The sequence below is a fragment of the Pavona decussata genome, unplaced genomic scaffold (assembly GCF_977016875.1).
Source record: "Pavona decussata unplaced genomic scaffold, jaPavDecu1.1 SCAFFOLD_243, whole genome shotgun sequence".
NCBI lineage: Eukaryota > Metazoa > Cnidaria > Anthozoa > Scleractinia > Agariciidae > Pavona > Pavona decussata.
This window is the reverse complement of record NW_028145648.1, coordinates 156,373-174,958: the sequence shown is the minus strand read 5'-3', so window position 1 is coordinate 174,958 and position 18,586 is coordinate 156,373. Positions and strand designations below refer to the sequence as shown.

At 36.8% G+C, this 18,586-nt stretch overlaps 1 long non-coding RNA gene across 1 annotated transcript; it reads left to right on the top strand.

Moving 5' to 3' along the window:
• Positions 1–891: 891 nt before the first annotated feature.
• Positions 892–11,556, top strand: LOC146457423 (uncharacterized). The gene is made up of 3 exons (XR_014858463.1): positions 892–1,065; positions 6,609–6,760; positions 10,895–11,556. It is a non-coding gene; the product is annotated as an uncharacterized LOC146457423 (long non-coding RNA).
• The last annotated feature ends 7,030 nt before the right edge of the window (positions 11,557–18,586 follow it).

The following is an 18,586-nucleotide window of genomic DNA, read 5'->3' as shown; positions in this document are numbered from 1 at the left end:
GTTACGTCTATCGAACCTGGGCTGAATACCGAAACACACAAATTGAAACCCTTGGAGATGAGTATGGTCCGTGCCAGTTGATTTGGACACCACCCCCGTGGCAGAGGTAAATTATATTACTGGCTTACAAGATTCATATTGGAAGTCATGAGAGGTGATGGCAAGTCGTAGCCCCCGTCTCTTTACGTAATTTAATGCCGCATTCACACCAAGGCTTAAACACGTTTCAAAGCTGTTTAGTCAGTCATGGGCTCCTGGGGCCCGTTTCTCGAAAGTCCCGGTAACTTACCGGGCCCGATAAATGTCTTCCGTGATAAATGTCTCTTAAAAGAAGTCAATTTTTGTCAGCTTTGAATACTAAATTTTAAAATCTTACAATTCTACGAAAGCATTGGCCAAGTACCATGTCTGTAATCACTGCGTAATCGGCGAAAAAACATTTAAAAATATACTTTTCGGGTCCGGTAAGTTACCGGGACTTTCGAGAAAAGGGCCCCTGGTTTAGTTAAACACAGTTTAAAACTGTTTCCTTCATGAAATCTGCTTTCGGATTCTTGTTGACTACTGGTTAAAGTTTACTTGAATCCGTGATGTCTAAGCCAATTAAGTTGAGGGTAAATGGAGGCGATACAGGCGATAGAAAAAAAACACAATAATAACGATAAAATAAAACCACACACACACACAACCACACATAAACATTACAAAACTCGAGTTTGATATTTCAAATCTCCCTCCAAAACAAAGAAGTTGGTTGCAGGGAGTTTTTCGGTTTGGGGCTTCCTGTCGGAATCCCCTGCTACAACGTTCTTCAGGCGTCAAGCAGGGTAGGGTAGGGCCTTATTTCCTCCCTGGGCGTCATATATGGCCAAAACGCGCTTGGGCTCTGGAGACGAGATTGCCCAGCAAGCTCTGTGGTAGTAGACTGGCCTTGAGTAAACGCGGGAAACAAGTCCGTAGCTAGTGGCTCTAAATAGTTGCAGCGTTTTTACATGTTCTCGTTTAATATTCGCCAGCTTATCGCCATCCGGTTGTTTGTTTCAAAGACTTCTTGGACTCCCACAGGTACGTATAAGTCAGGTTATCTTCAAATATTTACTCGTGTGCTCGAACAACGGATTACCGTACAGTAGGTTACAGTGTATGTGCCTATCTCATGGACGCACCTCTTCGGACTTTACGTATTTATGTTTCGTTTATTCCTCGTAGACTTTAAATAAAACCCGTAAGATACGTTCTAATGAGTTATTGATCTATATATAGTCTACTTTTGCTAGCTTGCGACCGGTTTCGTTCAGTCAAAAAAACAAGGTTTGCTTCCAAGTAAGAATTACGAGTTAACTGTTTCACATTTTCAAGCAACTTCACGGGAAAAACCTTGTTATATTTTTGTGAGGTAAGTTATGCCTATATTCTTGGACAGCGCGAAGGCCAAAGGTATTTTTAAGTTCAACAACAGTTTCATAAGCGGCAAAATACAGTACCGCTTGAAACTATTAGACCATTTGCACACGGTAAGAGCCTCGTCTTTGCCTATCGGGATTTCCGCGAATTCACCGCGGTGGGACGAAACCACGACCGCAGCAAAGATGAAAGCAACCAAAAGCCGCAGTGAATAAGATACGACAACAGGCCTTATCACGGTTTTCGACGCCATTTTGACGGGTAGGCAAACAGGCTTGAAATAACAGTTTTTGTATGGAAATCCGATGTCAAATATTTTTCATAAAACATCTGAAAAATTCATGAATTGGAAACTTCTGGCACTAGGAAAAGGATTTTAGGAACAAAATTGGAGGGATGTAGCTGTGCCAGAAAGCGTCCAGTCGTGTTTTGAACTTTCCATACATTTCCCTGTATTTTTTTCCCGCAAACTATTTTAGTAGCAGCTCACAGCTGGTTCGCTATGCAGACAAATGTAGGGAAAGTTCAAAACACGACTGGACGCTTTCTGTCACAGCTACATCCCTCTAACTTTGTTCTTAAAATCCTTTTTCTAGTGCCAAAAGTTTCCAATTCATAAATTTTTCAGAAGCGATGTTTTATGAAAATTATTTGACATCGGATTTCCATACAAACACTGTTATTTCAAGCCTGTTTGCCTACACGTCAAAATGGCGTCGAAAACCGTGATAAGGCCTATGCCTCTCTCGTAAGCGACAACCCTTGGGGCACGACAAAGTGGGCGCTTATGGAAAAGATCAACAAAACAAGCTTAATACTAGATTGATTGATTAATTTAATTACAAAAAAAAAAATGAGCTTATCAGCTAAAATTAGGCAAATAGTTACATTTTCTGCAGAGACAATCTTATGGCATTTCTATTCCATGGCTTGAGGAAAAGATTGAAACCACCGGCATATTTCAAGTTGAATTGCGCCTGGACTATCTACTGTTATTATCTGTCAGCGGTCCGGGGTAGCGTCATTTAAAATTAAACATTTGTCACTTCTGAGTAATAATAATAATCTTTATTGAGGAAATCAATTTCACTCTGATAAGTGATTTACAAAAGAGTCCTCGAAAATTAAAAAGAACAAAAAAGGAAAAATACAGCTAATATATGAATATATAAGACTTAGACTAAAGACTATTTACATTTCTTAACACTATTTAATTATTTACTAACGATCATACGTGATTATGTTGGGTGGTTGCTTACAAGAAACAGAAAACAGAAGAATATGTCAATTTTCTGGCCTAAAAGTGGTTGCGGTCCCTTAAGAAATTTGAGTTGTGGTCGCTTACGAGAGAGCTCTTGAAACGGTATTTAACTGAGAAACAAAATGTTTTATACGATGTGGTCGCTTACGGGAGGTGATCGCTTAGGAGAAGTGGTCGCTTTGAGAGAGTTGACTGTAATTACTATTATCAGGGTATTGTTAAAAAAAAAAACATACAAAAGAATGTGTGAGGACTCATAGAATCGAAAGCCCGACGACCAACAATTTGTTTTGTGGACTGAATTTTTTTTTGTAGTCTGATGTTTCTTTTTCTACATTGGGAACTTGTTCAGTTTTTGTCACCCTACAGGCAATAATCACGGAGCAACAGAAATAGTTTCAGTCTAATTCTTGCCGTTAATGCCACACAGACAAGAAAGATTTTTGTTTAATTAGCCTCCTGATGTAAAGTGCGCAATGCCATATATAAGAATGACACTGATCAAGATCGCGAGGTTTGCACCATTTTTATTCAAAATATGCAGTCGGATTACGGCACGGATGTGGACGAAAACAAACTGTGTTTTGTTGTTGTTGGCCTAGGTGCAGCTGGAAGTGCCAGAGAAGTGAGGCCTTAAAATGGTCACGCAATAGAAGTCGCCAGTCACGCCAATCGCCGAGCGGTGTCCCCCAAATTAATGCCAAACGTGTCTAGTGGTCCTTACTTTAGTTTATTACTCTACGTTTCATTAGAGCTTGTGTGTTTGGATACTTTAAACGGAACAGTGACATTAATATGAAGCAAAATAAACAACAAAATCAGTGTTTTTATAATCTCAGTTAAGGAGGGTGCCTACTAATACCGAACTATTTTTACGCGGTTTATGACTATTCGGGAAAAGGAGATCTTAGCAATGGCTATTGGAATCCATGCAATTTTCAAAGATAATCGACCAAACAATTATTCTAAAAAGCCGTAAAAGACAAAGCAATGTATGGTGTTTTTTTCTAAATTGAAGCTTTGTTATCTCTGAAAAATGCATGATTACCCCCAATTTTTACTTCGTATACCAAGAGCTCTTGCTGAGTTCTGCTTTCTCCGCAAAGTTTTAAACCACGCAAAAATATCCCTGTATTACTAGGCATCACCCATAGGAATCCTGAGTATCTCGAGATGCGCAGAACGTATGCGCAGTAGCAAAAGTAGGCACCATCCTTAATTGCATAAGAAAGAAGCCTAATAATAAATCGAAGAGTAAGCAAGAAGTAAAAAATAATCCAAGAGCCCAGAAGTAATCACTTTTGCTCCATAAATATTGACTAGGAAAAACACATGTAAAAGAAGTAATTTTCCGTGTTTTTAGTCCTGACCCTGGCAGAACTAGATGCTGAAATAATAAAATGTTTTACCATTAATTTTGAATGCGGGTCTTGTATTGTTTACTAGATAGTAACGCCATCTAATATGTTTGAAACAAATTCTCCTCAAAGGACTCCTTGGGATTAGCGATTGTTATCGATTACTGTCAATTGCTATCAATAATTATTATCCATTATCTCAATCAACAATAATCAATAATAAATTCTTTCTGTGAGTTCAATTGTTATCGATAACTGATTTCAATTGATATCAATCACCGATTGTATCGATTGATTTCCGATATCTATTTATATCAATTGACTACGTGTGGCTGACCTTTGCATTGCTTTGCGTATCAAAAGGAAAATTGCGAGTGAAGTTTAATTGTTTTGTACATTAAGCATATAACTTTAGGCATAATCCAAAATATTGTTACATTTACCAGTTCAATTCATGAATTCACTTGAACAGAGTGCTTTGATTATTTCCCTTCTGAGTGAGAGCTTCCGTAAGCCCAACAGTTTGCATATTGTAGAAGTTATTGTCACTCGAAGAACTTGAAAACAAAGTGAACAATAGCCTATTCAAACCCAACCGCATCCTGACCTTTACCACAGCTTAAGTTAGCCGGAAAAACCTATGCCAAACCGGGTTTTCATTGCGGTTAGACAGGGTTTTGCCAAGGTAAAACTGCGGAGGCAAAATGGCGGCAAATGGTCCAATAGTTTCAAGCGGTACTGTATTTTAATTTAACATTGCTTGTTTGGAGGAACATTTATCCCCTTAAGTGAATACAACCGGTAAACAAGATTTACCGATAAGTTCAAAACTTGGCTATATATTTTTTCTCAAGTTTTGTGATTTGAAACCCCGCCAAGCAAGTACAAGTTGTATTAAGTGTCATTGAGCCCGACAGGGGGATGGTAAAAAAAAAGTCGCACTACGAGCCTAAGTGGCCCACACGGCCGGAGGTTAATCCGGTTTCTGTAGCATGTAACAACTAGGAGTATTACTATTCCCCCCTGGATGGGATGTCAGTCCATCGCAGGGTTACCCTCAGCAGTATGTCGCTGGTACCAATTTATACACCTGGGTGAAGAGAGACAATGTGGAGCAAAGTTTCTTGTCTAAGGAAATTACTATCACACCAAGATGGGGTTCAACAATTTATTGACAAAAGATGAACAGGCTAACAACTTAATATTGACCCTCACCTTATGGGTGGGAGGGTAGGGTTTCAAGGCCTAACAGAGATTGTCCAACACAAGAGTGAACTCGAGCACACGTCCTAATGACGTCACTGGTTCTGAGTGGCCAATGACCATGCGCTATTAATTACAAGCATTAACTCTTGCAACTTAATCCTACCCAACAACACAGTAATGAAGAGACCAACCTGGCCTCAAACCAACGACCCTCTGATTGTCCAATTGAAAGTCGACGCGCTTATCACTACACCACCACGCCTCCACAGGGGGATAGTAGAGGTGCTTTTTTCCTCATGAGCCACATGTTTTATTAAAAGGCTCGTTATATGTATGAAATAAAATTCTGGGATAATCTGGAATTAGATAACATGCGATGTATGGCAAAAAATTTTCTCACAAAACCTTCCATAACAGATTGTTTAGCTTTAATACTTGAGGAAGGTCTCTCCCAAACTGACTTTAAAATGCTTTTTTAGTCAGGAAAAAGGTAGCATATACTTTCAATATTACTTAGTTTTTCTAAGTTGATTTTAACCCCTAATATCAAAGAACAAACTCTCCTATCTTGTCCCCAAGCCAAGAGAAGTTATTAAGTAATGTTTAAAAATGATCAGGAGTGTTTTATCTGGTTTAAAACCACGAGGCGCAGCAGAGTGGTTTCAGACCTGATAAAACACGTGCTGCAAGTTTTTTGAACAGCTTCAAAAACATTCCTGGAAAAGCGTGTGTCAATAGAAATATAGAGTTCATAACAATTATGCTTTTGTGAACGTTGGAAATTAGCATACGAGAAAAACACTGCATACTAATGGAGTGTTTTATCAGCTGATAAAACACCGCATACTAATAAGGAGGAGGTTTGTCAATATAAAGTCATTGCGTGTGATGTATTATCAACCATTTGATAGGTCAATGGGCTTATGAATTATTAATGAGTTTTGAAAAATTTCGAGAAAATTCACCTTGGGTGATTATATCCTTAATTTTCATGACCTCGAAGGTTGGATAAGTATTGATATTACCGGGAGAAATTTGATGCTCATCACTGTTAGGGCTTAAAGGGTTAGTCATCTAAGAATGACCGTCCAAGAATAGGGACTACCTGTCCGAGAATAGGCCACTCATCTCCTACAATAGTTTTCACAATTACTGAGAAACCTCAGGTATTCAATCAGCTAATCTTTAGGATGTGTTTACGTAAGGAAGGAACGATACACTAGAAATGTCCCGCCCTTGTGTGGTAAGTTATTGTGATAAATGCAAAAATTGTCTAAGAATAGGCACATATACTGTAATATTGTTTTCTTTTGTTTTGAGCTTAAGTTCATATATAAGCCTATTTGGAAATTCACTTTTTGTGTTAAATCCATATTTAGTTTGTAGAGAAAGACCAAACTTTGTGACATCACAATGAACTTCCCATGAACGCTAACTGTGCACTGCTGCTATTGTTGAAGAAGCTAGACTTGAGCTTATATCATATACAAAACATTTTCAATTTGTGGATGGGATCAATCCTATAACTGTGGTAAGTTGGTTTAAAAGTTTCATTGTATTTTTTGAGTGGTTGTTAACAAATCAAGGCATGATCGAGCAAACCGAAATAACTAAGGAAACTGGTTTAATGAATATTGTTTCGGGTATGCTGTCCAACTTTATCATTTTGTCAGGATCTAATAATAATTATTAATGTAGGACCTCTCAGCATTACATTACTTCAACACCACAACACTTGCCAAATTGGCAACCTTTGTGACAATTTTAGTTGCCTTTTTTTCTGCTGATTCTGGTCAGCAAACCAGTCCCAGCTTGGAGTCTGATCGTCAATAATAGATTTTTGTGAGGATGGAGTCGAGATTATTAACTCATTTTAACCAGTACTGTATCTCATATTTTAGCCGCATTGTTTTGGTGACAAATGTAAAATTCTCCATATGTCTCATGAATATTTCACTGCTAAATTTGCATATTGACGTCAAAGATAATTACATACTTTTGCATTTTAAAACAGTCAATGCCAAATAGCAAACGTCAGGCTGCTGTTTGTCTTAAAACGGCTGATTTTCTCTTTGTTGGAAAAAGGTGTCAGTTTAAGTTTTTCTTCAGCCTGTCAGCCACAGCTATCAAGCAAACTTCAAAAATTATTCAAAATTCACATGACATGCGTGATGTTACCCACGTCTATCCATAACAACATTAATGACTAAAAGTGTTTTTTGTTTTAGTACGTGTAACCATACTGCAATTGTTTCGATAGTATATTTACTTAAATAAAACATTTTAGGTGAGAGGATTTTATGTTCGAACAACTAAAATCTGGAAAGTACTCGTCTGATGGACGAGTGAAATGAAAGAAAATTTTTGTGTCCTGCAAAGATGAAAGTGTGCATTCTTTTTCTGGTTTGGCTCCCTTAAAGATTGAATAAAAAAAGTTTTAACAGTAAGCTTCCATAACATTTTTGTTCCAAGAACCACTGTAAATTTTGTTCCTTGTCTCGTGTTTGTCGCCGAATGAAACTTGATGCATGTGAACAGTCTTGGTTCAACCTAGCATGTGACTAAAAATCTTCCCTGTGTGTTCATACAGTACCGCATAGAACTATAGACCCATTTGCCACGTCGTTGCCGCGGGGTAACTCGCGGCTTTCCCTCGGTTTTCCTGCAGTAGGACGCTTTTTTGCCTAGGTTCCATCGCGGTTAATGGCTCCAAAGTTGCCGCAGGAAAGTTCACCTAGGTAAAACCTCGGTAAAGAAAAGACGCGGTAGAGTTTGAATAGGCTTTTTTCTCCTTTGTGTTTTGGTTCAACAACTTCTAATGGCAAGACATTAACTAGGGAGGACGATCATGTGCGATACACATACCATTTTCAGCCCTTGAACCATTTGAAGAAAATGAGAATCCATTTTAGAGTATCCGACCACATTTGAAAAATCCTTTTAGGAAGATTCTGATTTAAAATCTCAAACCTCGGTATACCCAAAATTCTTACATACATACGTTTATTGACCACTTCCTCAAAGGGGCTTTTCAGTGGCAATTACAAAGAAAAGGATAAAAATAAAAACATATACAAATTATTTAAAGTTACAATTGCAAATCATTAGGATATCATTCCTCCCTCTTAAATTTGTCTAAAAGCACCCCTCTAAGCTTATTCCTAAAACTATTGACATCAATGCATAACTTAATATCATTATTTAAATTATTCCAGATGTTCACTGTCCTATAGTAAAAAGTCTTCTGTCCAGTAGCAGTTCTAAATAAAGGAATATTTAGCATCTGCGAATTTCTGGTGTCTAATTCCCGTTTACTTACAGTACTACGTGTAATTAATTTATCGCTAAAGACTTCTTGAGGAAAATGCGCATATTCACTATCGAAGCTTCGAAGCGTGCAGATTTGCTTAAGAAAAAACGAGCAAACTTGAATTTTCGACACAGTCTGTGGAGTTGCATTTGCCGGAGATTTTAAAATCATTTATAAATTGAAAACAAATAATATTTCGGCATGTTTTGTGTCGCTCATCGCACGAATAATAATTGCAATTCCAACACATTGTTACTCCTGACGTGACAAGCTGTTTGATGCAACACAGCGTTCCAGAATGTTAGTCCGTGGTTTACTTTGTATTTCTTGCCTAGTAATTTCAATTTTAAGTTGGGAGAAGCAAAAGAAAACAAAAACTGACCTACGAAATTTACGTTTTAAAAAAAATGTTCGCACGTGATGATGTTATTGTAACTTGAAACCTTATTGTGTCGGCTTCGCAAATTTTGTCACTTGTGTTTACAGTCTATTTTAAACCTCTTTCTTTTAAAATGAACTTGGCACTGCAACAAGAATAATATTCATTCTCAATAACCGATTTTTTTAGAACACTGCTTGCTCTAAATTCAGGAGATGTTTTTGGCAGCTGTTTGGTTGGACACGTATAAAAAAAAGCCGACGGCGGTGGTTCCCACAAGTGCAAAACAAACATCAAATTTGCTCCTATGCAAATTACAGCTAAATTGTTTCAAGACGTTTGCCCTCCGTCACTTGTATCGAAATGAACAAATTAAGAAAACTAAATTAAAAAAGGGATTTTTTGTGACAATTCAGCGAAATCTCGTTTGTAAAGTTACACCGAGTGTTTTGAAAAGCATGTAAATCAACTTACACGTATTTCACTGCGTATTTAACATACCCTCGGAGATAACAAGCTTTTTTCTAGTGTTGGATTGTTAGTTACTTTTATTATCTCTGAAAAGATTTCAATATTTGAATACGCAAACTATCCAACGCCATTTTGACTTCAAATTACTCCTTCGATTAAGCACCAACTCTTTGCACCTCAAACACTTGCAGTATAAATGTCTTCACTCATGCTAACGCTTATTTTAGAAATGCAACCCCATCCCCATTGCTCTTTTCCGAGGCACGTCTCGTCTTTTCTCCCGCGGCAAATTTTACTGCGGCAAACTGTACCTCGTCTTCACCGCGGAACGACACGACCGCTTTTTCGCCTAGGTGGATGCGCGGCCACTACCCGCGGTAAAGACTAGGTATGCCCTAGTCCCGATGGGTCAATAGTTCCAGGTGGTACTGTATATGCCAATTCTCCATTCAAACAACAGCTTCTGTCATCATTTTGTAGCATTGGAAGGGGCTATTAATTTTGCTTAAGTTGCTTTTTTGCCTTAATCCAACAGATATCTGATGTAGAAATGCATTGAAATGCTTTGAGCGTTACAACAGTATTCTGGCTATCATTTTGCATTTCATTTGCAAATTACATAGTTTTTCATTGTTTTGGGAAATCAATCTATTCGCTAACACTGGACCCCGAATGAAATTTGTTGCAAAGTTCAGTTCCTAATTTTACCCTAAGACTTAAACTCAAGGCATTGCCTTGGATCCTTAAACATTAGTTGAACTATACATTTTTTAAGGCTGAAGATCAAACTGCCTGAAGCGTTTTATTATGCAAATTTTCAATTGTTCCATTCATAGTGATCTGATCGATAACATTTGACCCAGAATCCATGAGATTTTAATAATACCACGCTCTAAAATTGCCTATTTTACCTAAATTCTTTCACTTGTGGCATTTTCTTGGATTTTTGGGTAAGTTTCTCTGAAAGTTTTCATGTTTGCAGCAGCGACTAGAAGAGACCAAGTTATTGTTTCTTTTGTAAGTAAGCGTTTCAAAGACAAATTGATGCCGAGGTGCCTGATCCATTGCAATGGACTTTTTAGTTTCTGCGCTTGTTTCTGCTATCGTTCATTCCTCAAGAAATAAAAATTTGTTTTCTCATAACTGTGAGTAATCATGAATGTTTCGTTCAGTGATCCTCACGTGTATTGAGGATCGAGTCAACGTTTGAGTGAATCACATTGACTCGACTCCTCAATACTTAATTCTCGCGAGCATCAAGTTGAGGCTGTCAACTTGCATTTGAGTGATACTGTAATTGCTGTGGAGTGGGAACTGTGATAGGGAAATGTAGACAATTTTGCACATTATACATGTTACGCCTGTGCTTCAATATTTGTAAGGAGAGCAAAATAAAATAGCTATGGAAATTCCGGGGGGTTAGATGTGTTATTTTGAATCTCCTAGAACATGATTATAATACATGTATAATAATAATCATAATCCTGTTATTTTCTTTTTTTCAGTGAAAGCTGCCACCATTATGCATTTTATTGTGTTCCTTCACTGGCAGACCTAGTATTAACATGATGGACGTGACAAATGCTAAGCAAGTATAATTTTTTTATAGCAATAATAATTATTATTTTAAAGAAGTAATGCATACTTCCCATGTGACATGTGATAAGGGTTGTCACTGGAACATGTTACAGGTGTTCAATATGGGCTGTAGCACAGGACAAATTCCATTGCTAATTTGATGTTATTACATATGTGAACGAAAAGCCCATACATGTAGTTGGCATAAAAAAAGTAAGCAGCATTCTCCAACCTCCAAAAAAAAATATTCCAAAGCGTATTTTGAGAGGAAGCACAGCATAATAAATTATTATACCATTTAATACACCATGCACATGTACAGCAAGGAAAACACAAAATCTTCTACACCCCCTGCTAGGTGCTTTTTGCCCTTTTGAGCTACCAGTCATTTAGAATACAATTAAACCAATCAGAATCTGTCTTCTGTGTAAATGTTTGTGAGTTTTATGGGGTTGGATTTTAAAAACAGAAAATGGCACCTTGTCACACTGGTAATAAATTTTCAAGAAATATTTTTCGCCTATGTAACATACATCTTTTTAGAGTTCAAAATGGAAAGAAACATCACTGAAAAATACTCAACCGCTGAAAAAAGGACTTGGTAAGAAGATTTTATTGTGTGTTTGAAAGGTTTTGCTTCTAAAAGCAAATGCAAGAAATCTTTTGACTGGGCTGCTTTTTGTCATTTATTTTATCTTTGCTAATTTGTAGCTGTGTTTGGGAAGTGCTTTCGTGTAAACATTGACTAATTTCCATAACCTGGTTGAAATTAAATTTTGGTATACAAGCGGTTTACATCAACATGCATGGAATTTTAGCAATTTTCATTTTTCAAGGTTATTTTTTGTTATACGTGATAAATGCATGTAGCCTTGTACTTTTTGTATCAGAAAATGTTTGTCTAACGATTCAAATCTGTGGTTCCAGAAAATATCCATACCCCCACCTGGGAGGGAATTGGAAATTCCAGAGGGGTGGGGTGGTCAATGGCCAAGGAAATTACAGAGGGGAGGAGGGGTGAATGGTTGGATAAGTTTCCAGAGGGTCAACTTCACATTCATGTCAGACATAGTTGTTCAAAATTGTAACTTACCAACTTAGCAACTTCGTCGATCTTTCTTGAAGACGTAACTTTGTTTAACTGTTTTAAAGAAACCCTTGTTACATTAAAAACATGTTTCCTTTTTGAAAAGCCTTTGTAAGCGAAGTAGTCCAAGTGAGACAAGAAATCTTTGTCTGCGTTGCATGACTCAGTTATTATAAAAATGTTGTTTGTGAAACTTTCTTGCGTAGAAAAATATTGTTCACTGGCTACAATTGAATTTGCACCAATGTTTAAAAGGGAAACTTTTGTATGGCTATAAAGTGAAAGCCCCAATTTTACATAAAACATTGAAATATCTGTTTGTTATTTTTGTATAAAGTTACGGCCAAAGGTCAATTCCCGGCGTCAATTGATCAGTTTGTCATAACTGACTCGTGTTAAAACTTATTTTGTCCAAAGTATTTCAACTCAAAGTCCAAAACTATTAACTTAATTTCTATGCCAAAATTCAGCAAAATAGAGCCAATTCAACATTCTTTTAATGCGTTATTGTTCTCATACAAAGTTTGCATAAGAACGTGTACATGCTAATTTCGTTTTGCGGCTCCATTTCGTCTGCCGTTTCAAGTTACAATCTGAAAGGTCAATTTGTCTCCCTGCCCTGCTAATGCTTATTTTGTCCAAGCTATTCCGATTCAATAGGAAAACTATTGACTAAAATAACTAGACTGAATGATTACCATGAGAAATACTGATTGAGTAGAACTAAAGCGATAATCCTTTTGATCTCCTACAAATTTGCATAGGAACGTAAACATGACATATGCAAATTAAATGAAAAAACATTTTTTCATTGCCGGACATTCCAACAATTTAGATTTAAAATCTTCAGCGCAGCTAATGGTAAAGTTTGATGTCAATGATCACAGGTAAATATATAAAATACAACAATTATTTCAGTATCAAGAGCTTTTTGGCAAACTCTACCGGTGAAATTGAACGGCGCGCGCGCTCTTCGATAACGCATATTTTCTCCTCGTGTAGGCAGTTCTTGATATTTCTGCAATGTTCACATCAAACTGATTTTTGAGGCGTTCTTTTGAAAAGGGGGATTGCAATATCAAATCTCTTAAGAGATCTAGGCATAGCAAGTTTGGCTTAATAGGAAGTCAAAAGAACAATCCATGTGGGTCTCTAACTAGGAAGGTTCATTCAATTATTGTATTCTTTTGCCAAATTTACAAATGCAGTGTTGACCAGTGCATTCTTGCTTTGACATTTCCTTTTATTTAGTATTGAGCATTCAACTCTTTCTTGTGTTTTAGTACAGATCATACATTTTCAGGCTTGCAATCTTTGATGATCGAATGATTTGGAACTGTCTCTTTCAATAGAACACCTACTTATTTCTTTTTTTACCAGCCCTTCTTGACACCTAATGAACTGGCGAAGGACCTCCTCGCACAGTTATTAATTCTGTGTCACTATTGTCCTGAGAAACGTTATTGCTTGTGAAGTAGTTGAAGATGAAAGTGTTTTTGTAAAAAAAAATCCATTTTTTCTGTGCCTTGTTATAATCTTCCCTTACTGTAACTAATAATTAGTTACAGTAAGGGAAGATTATAACAAGGCACAGAAAAAATGGATTTTTTTTTACAAAAACACTTTCATCTTCAACTACTTCACAAGCAAGTAATTATTACTTGCGCAATCTGTGGAGCCCAAGTTATTAATTCCACTTTCTTCTTAGATGTTAAAAGTGCAATAGGGTGTTGGGCAAGTCTGGGCAAGTTATAGTATCTGTTGATGGATTGTGAATGTGACAAAGTTTAAGTTGAGATGACCACATGACTATGTTTATACTTCATGTGCTGTTTGCTGTTTTCAGTTTATCAGAGGTGTTTCGTTAGCATCAAAGGTGATAATTATTTCGCACTATTCTTCTCCATGTACCAATTTTTTTTTAAGAAAACAAAACAGCGAATCTCATGTTTGCTCTCTAAAAACAGCGAGCAAGCATGTAGTAGTCAAATATGGAATGAAAGGAAATCCCTTGCTTGTTTTCATGAATTTAAGCTACCAGTGAGGGATACCTAAAATATAAAACGTTGAAGTAAGTTGAATTTGTGAGATAAAATGCGATTGAAGCATGATTTCTGGAGTAATAACAATCAAGACACCATTTGTTTGTTTACCTTTCGGTTTGAAGAGGCATCTCATTGGTGCCTAAATGATAGTTGTTGACACTCAAGCAAGTCAATATTGCATTGCTAGTTTGCTTAGAAGGCGTGACTGAGTTAAAGTGACAAGAGATAATTCTGTCTAGTATGTTGATTCCACATACAAATACACATGCCATTCGTGGTAGACCCACACTAAAAGATTTTGGACGTTTTCAGAACAGATTTGTGCGCAAACTTAAACAAAAAGAAAGATACTGTATTCAATGATATCAAATGGACAAATTGACAGATAGTCAACAAAGCAAAATGGAAAGCAGTTGCTCCACTTTCGTACCTCTTATTAATGCTCATTTTTTTTTTACATATAATCATGTAGTTTGGCACGTTCACAAGTGCATTGTTCGTGATTGTGCATCATCAGCAAAATCTGTTGTCATTGTGTTTGATGATCAAAGTGATGTGTTGGAGAAAACTATAACTGTACCTAGTCTACCAAAGGAAAATGGTGTTCCAGTGAAAATAAACGTAATTGAATTGAGATCTCCTCAAGCGAATTTATTTTTAGCAAAAATGATTGTGTTGGATTTCACAGGTGTGTGTTTCAATGCAATCATGCATCCAGATCGTGTCACCAGTATAAAAGCTGAAATGTCTGTCACAGAAAGCCCAGGAAATAAGGGTATTTGGGTGAAAAATTGTTCACACAAATCTCGTTTTTCATCAAAATTCGTCATTATCTGAAATGCACTCATGGTTACAAAACTTGACATGTTCAGTGATGTTATGTTTTATTTTTTTTTTATTCAATCCTTTGCGTGACATTTCAGGTTGAACTAATCACATTTATCGCAAATACAAAGTGATGCCTTGGACTCTCCGTGAGTCTTTCATAGTTTACCTGTCATCAAAGACTGAACTAACATGCATGGTCAAATACGCCTAATAAAATGACAGCCAAGTATATGCTCCCACAGTGTCTTCTTTGATTATTATTTTTATTTTTTTAAGAACACTTTATTGTGTACAGTACTTCAGAACAGTACATTTCATTAATTATATTACCATATGACACTGCATTACTACATAACTTACAATACAGCTAACACCGATACTAACAATTATATCATTACTTGCAATACAATACTAATTACTTAGAATACTTACAATACGGTACTAACGATGTCACAATAGTTATGATGCTTTTTAAACTACAAACTTAGGCAACAAATTACACAATTACACATTACTTGCTGGCGCTTGGCAGCCTTGCAAAGCAATATAGCAAAAATACAAAAAATTGAAATAAAATTAAAAGGCTCAAAGACTTATTTGCAGCTTCGATTTGTGTTTTTCAATTTCAAGGTGACTCTTTAATATAGCAAAATAGGCTTCCCAGATATACCCTTCTTCTCTTCTTGACGCAGTATAGATGTAATATTTGGCAAAAATTTAACGGACCTTCAAGCCAAGACGACGAGACAGATCCAGGGTTGTCATTATGTTTCTGAGTAGCAGGTTCTGTCCATAAAGTAGGCGGCTGCAGCAAGGCACGGGCATCGTTCAGGGAGGGTATGGAGGGATATTGGTCCCTTCTGTGGGGGGTCCTGTGGGGCCTCCCCCAGGAAATTTTGCCAAAAACGATACTCTGAAATGCAATCTGGGCATATTTTCAGCAAACGTTGTGTAAATTTGTAAATGGTTTTCCCACTGTTAAGTTGATGTTATAGTTCTGCAATCCATCTTTATGTGATACCTGAAGTCATGTATAACTGTATAATTCACCATGCCTGCCATTATCTTTATTTTCTTTACATCAACATGCCATGTGATTAAAAATCCTGAAAAACTACAACGCACAAGAAGGAGACTACTATTCTCTTACACTGTATTTTGTCTTCAACACAACTTTTCTTTTTTACAGTATTGTCCGGTTTCTGTCAGTGTGTACTCTTTGAATTCAGTGTTTGAAATGTAAATTACTGTAACATACAAAATACTTCAAAGAAACCAAGATGCTTCAGATTAGACTTATTTCATTACAGATTAGATTGCTCTAATCATCTTCCAAATCACTGTAATAATCAGATTCATCTGATTCATGATCATCCACTTCATTATCATTATCATTATGTAAAACCCGGTGAACTGAAATAAAAAGTCAAGAGCCCACAAAAATGAAATGAACATCTTACTAATTATCAGAGGTGCCGTCACGTCTGGCAGATAAATTTGGCAATTTTCTTGTTTGTATAAACACTCATTTGGCTGCAAGTTTCGTCTTGCAAATAAAGCTCAACTTATTCTAAAATTATCCTTCTTCGTTGCAATATTAGTTTTAGCCTTGGTATTTCTTTTTGATTGCTTGAGAGACGCGCCAGCACAAAAAAACGTAACTGTAAATAGTGAGTAAATTTAATTAGGGTTTACAAAATTTTCACACTGTTGTAATCAACAAGTGTTTCTAAAGGGACACAAAAGAAAAGATAATTCGAATGTAAGAAAAAAAGTATCATTAAAGTAACCTTAATGTTAGTGCCAATACTCACAAGATAACCAGTGAACCAGAACGACTTTTCTTTTTGCCGTATCGGGTATTTCCGAGACAATGCGAAACGTGCAAAGGACGAGTTTTTATCAACGTTTACCTTGTTGCCCGTCGTCTTGCTCATTCTCCTCATCTTCCCTCATCGTCTTCTTTTTAATGAAATAGGCCTTATCACGGTTTTCGACGCCATTTTGACGAGTAGGCAAACACGTCTGAAATAACAGTGTTTGTATGGAAATCCGATGTCAAATAATTTTCATAAAACATCGCTTCTGAAAAACTCATGATTTGGAAACTTTTAGCACTAGTAAAAGGATTTTAAGAAAAAAAATTTGGAGGGATGTAGCTGTGCCAGAAAGCGTCCAGTCGTGTTTTGAACTTTCCATACATTTGTCTGTATTTTTTTCCCGCGAACTATTTTTAGTAGCAGTTCACGGCTGGTTCGCTATACAGACAAATGTATGGAAAATTCAAAACACGACTGGACGCTTTCTAGCACAGCTACATCCCTCCAATTTTTTCTAAAAATCCTTTTACTAGTGCTAAAAGTTTCCAATTCATGAATTTTTCAGAAGCGATGTTTTATGAAAGTTATTTGACATTGAATTTCCATACAAACACTGTTATTTCAGACGTGTTTGCCTACTCGTCAAAATGGCGTCGACAACCGTGATAAGGCCTATTGAAATCAAGCAAAGTCCTATTTCGTTTCGCTCCGCCCCCTCCGCTCGCCATAATTTTTTTGAAACCTCAAGCATTGACTGATGCTTTCGCAAGCGCGGCCAATCGCATCGACATCTGTGTCACACACACAATTTATTGTACTTTTTAGGCAAAATAACTGTTTTATTGCCGCTGTTCCGATTTGGCTTCCAACAAATTATTAACTGAACAGTTTTATTTCCGCGATACCATGCCTAGAACAAACCTAGCAGCCAGAGTAGCCGGCGCAGTATTCGGAATAGCCGGTGAAATGTGCCGGTTGCCGGCTTATTTTGACAACCCTGCAGATCTCTAGTGAACCCGTATGTTATTTCTTGTTCTGATAAGGTGATTGAATTTAGGGTTTTTCCCTTCCATCAGAGGGAAAATTGAGTCCAAAAACGCTGTACAAAAGGGCAAGTTACGAAAAGGTGTTTCAATGTTTATTTCTCGTTACAAAGGTGTCATTGCTCTTTTTGAACAGGCGAATCCCTGAAAAGAGTGGCATTAGTTGGTAAAATATGAATATGATCTTAAACTGAAAGATAGCAAGTCTAATGTCTTTAGTAACTTTGAAGGGAATGCTGTAAGTAAGTTGTATTGATTCTTTGTCGAAGTTAGCTTGTTTCATCCTCCTCTCTGCTGTAGGTCTTTCGAATTTCTTTTCCGTGAAATTTTGTCTGGAGAAATTTTGTTGTTATTAATTTTATGGAACTTGTTATAGGTCCGCTTTTACCCTTTAATAAATTAATCCATTCTTGGGTGATCGCGTGGCAAAGGCCACAATACTTCAGAAAGTTAGTCTTTAACTGAAATGTTGATACAAAGTCATTAAAGGTTAAGAAAGAGTTGCCTTTGAGAATATCACTGACTTTAGTAATGCCAGCTTCATGCCACTGCTTGTAATAAACTGAGGATCCATTAATTTTGATAAACCTATTCCAGATAATTTCATCTAGTATTTGCTCTGTGGATTCAGGAGTAGAGTAAACTAGTTTTTGCCAAGCTTCCAAGGCTTCTTTATAAAAATGAAGAGGTATATGGGCTTTTGGGAACTTCTTCTTTGATTATAGTGTCATCTCCATGCTGTTAATCACTACAAATTTTTATACCTACCAAGCCCTTTTACGAAAATCATTGAGGC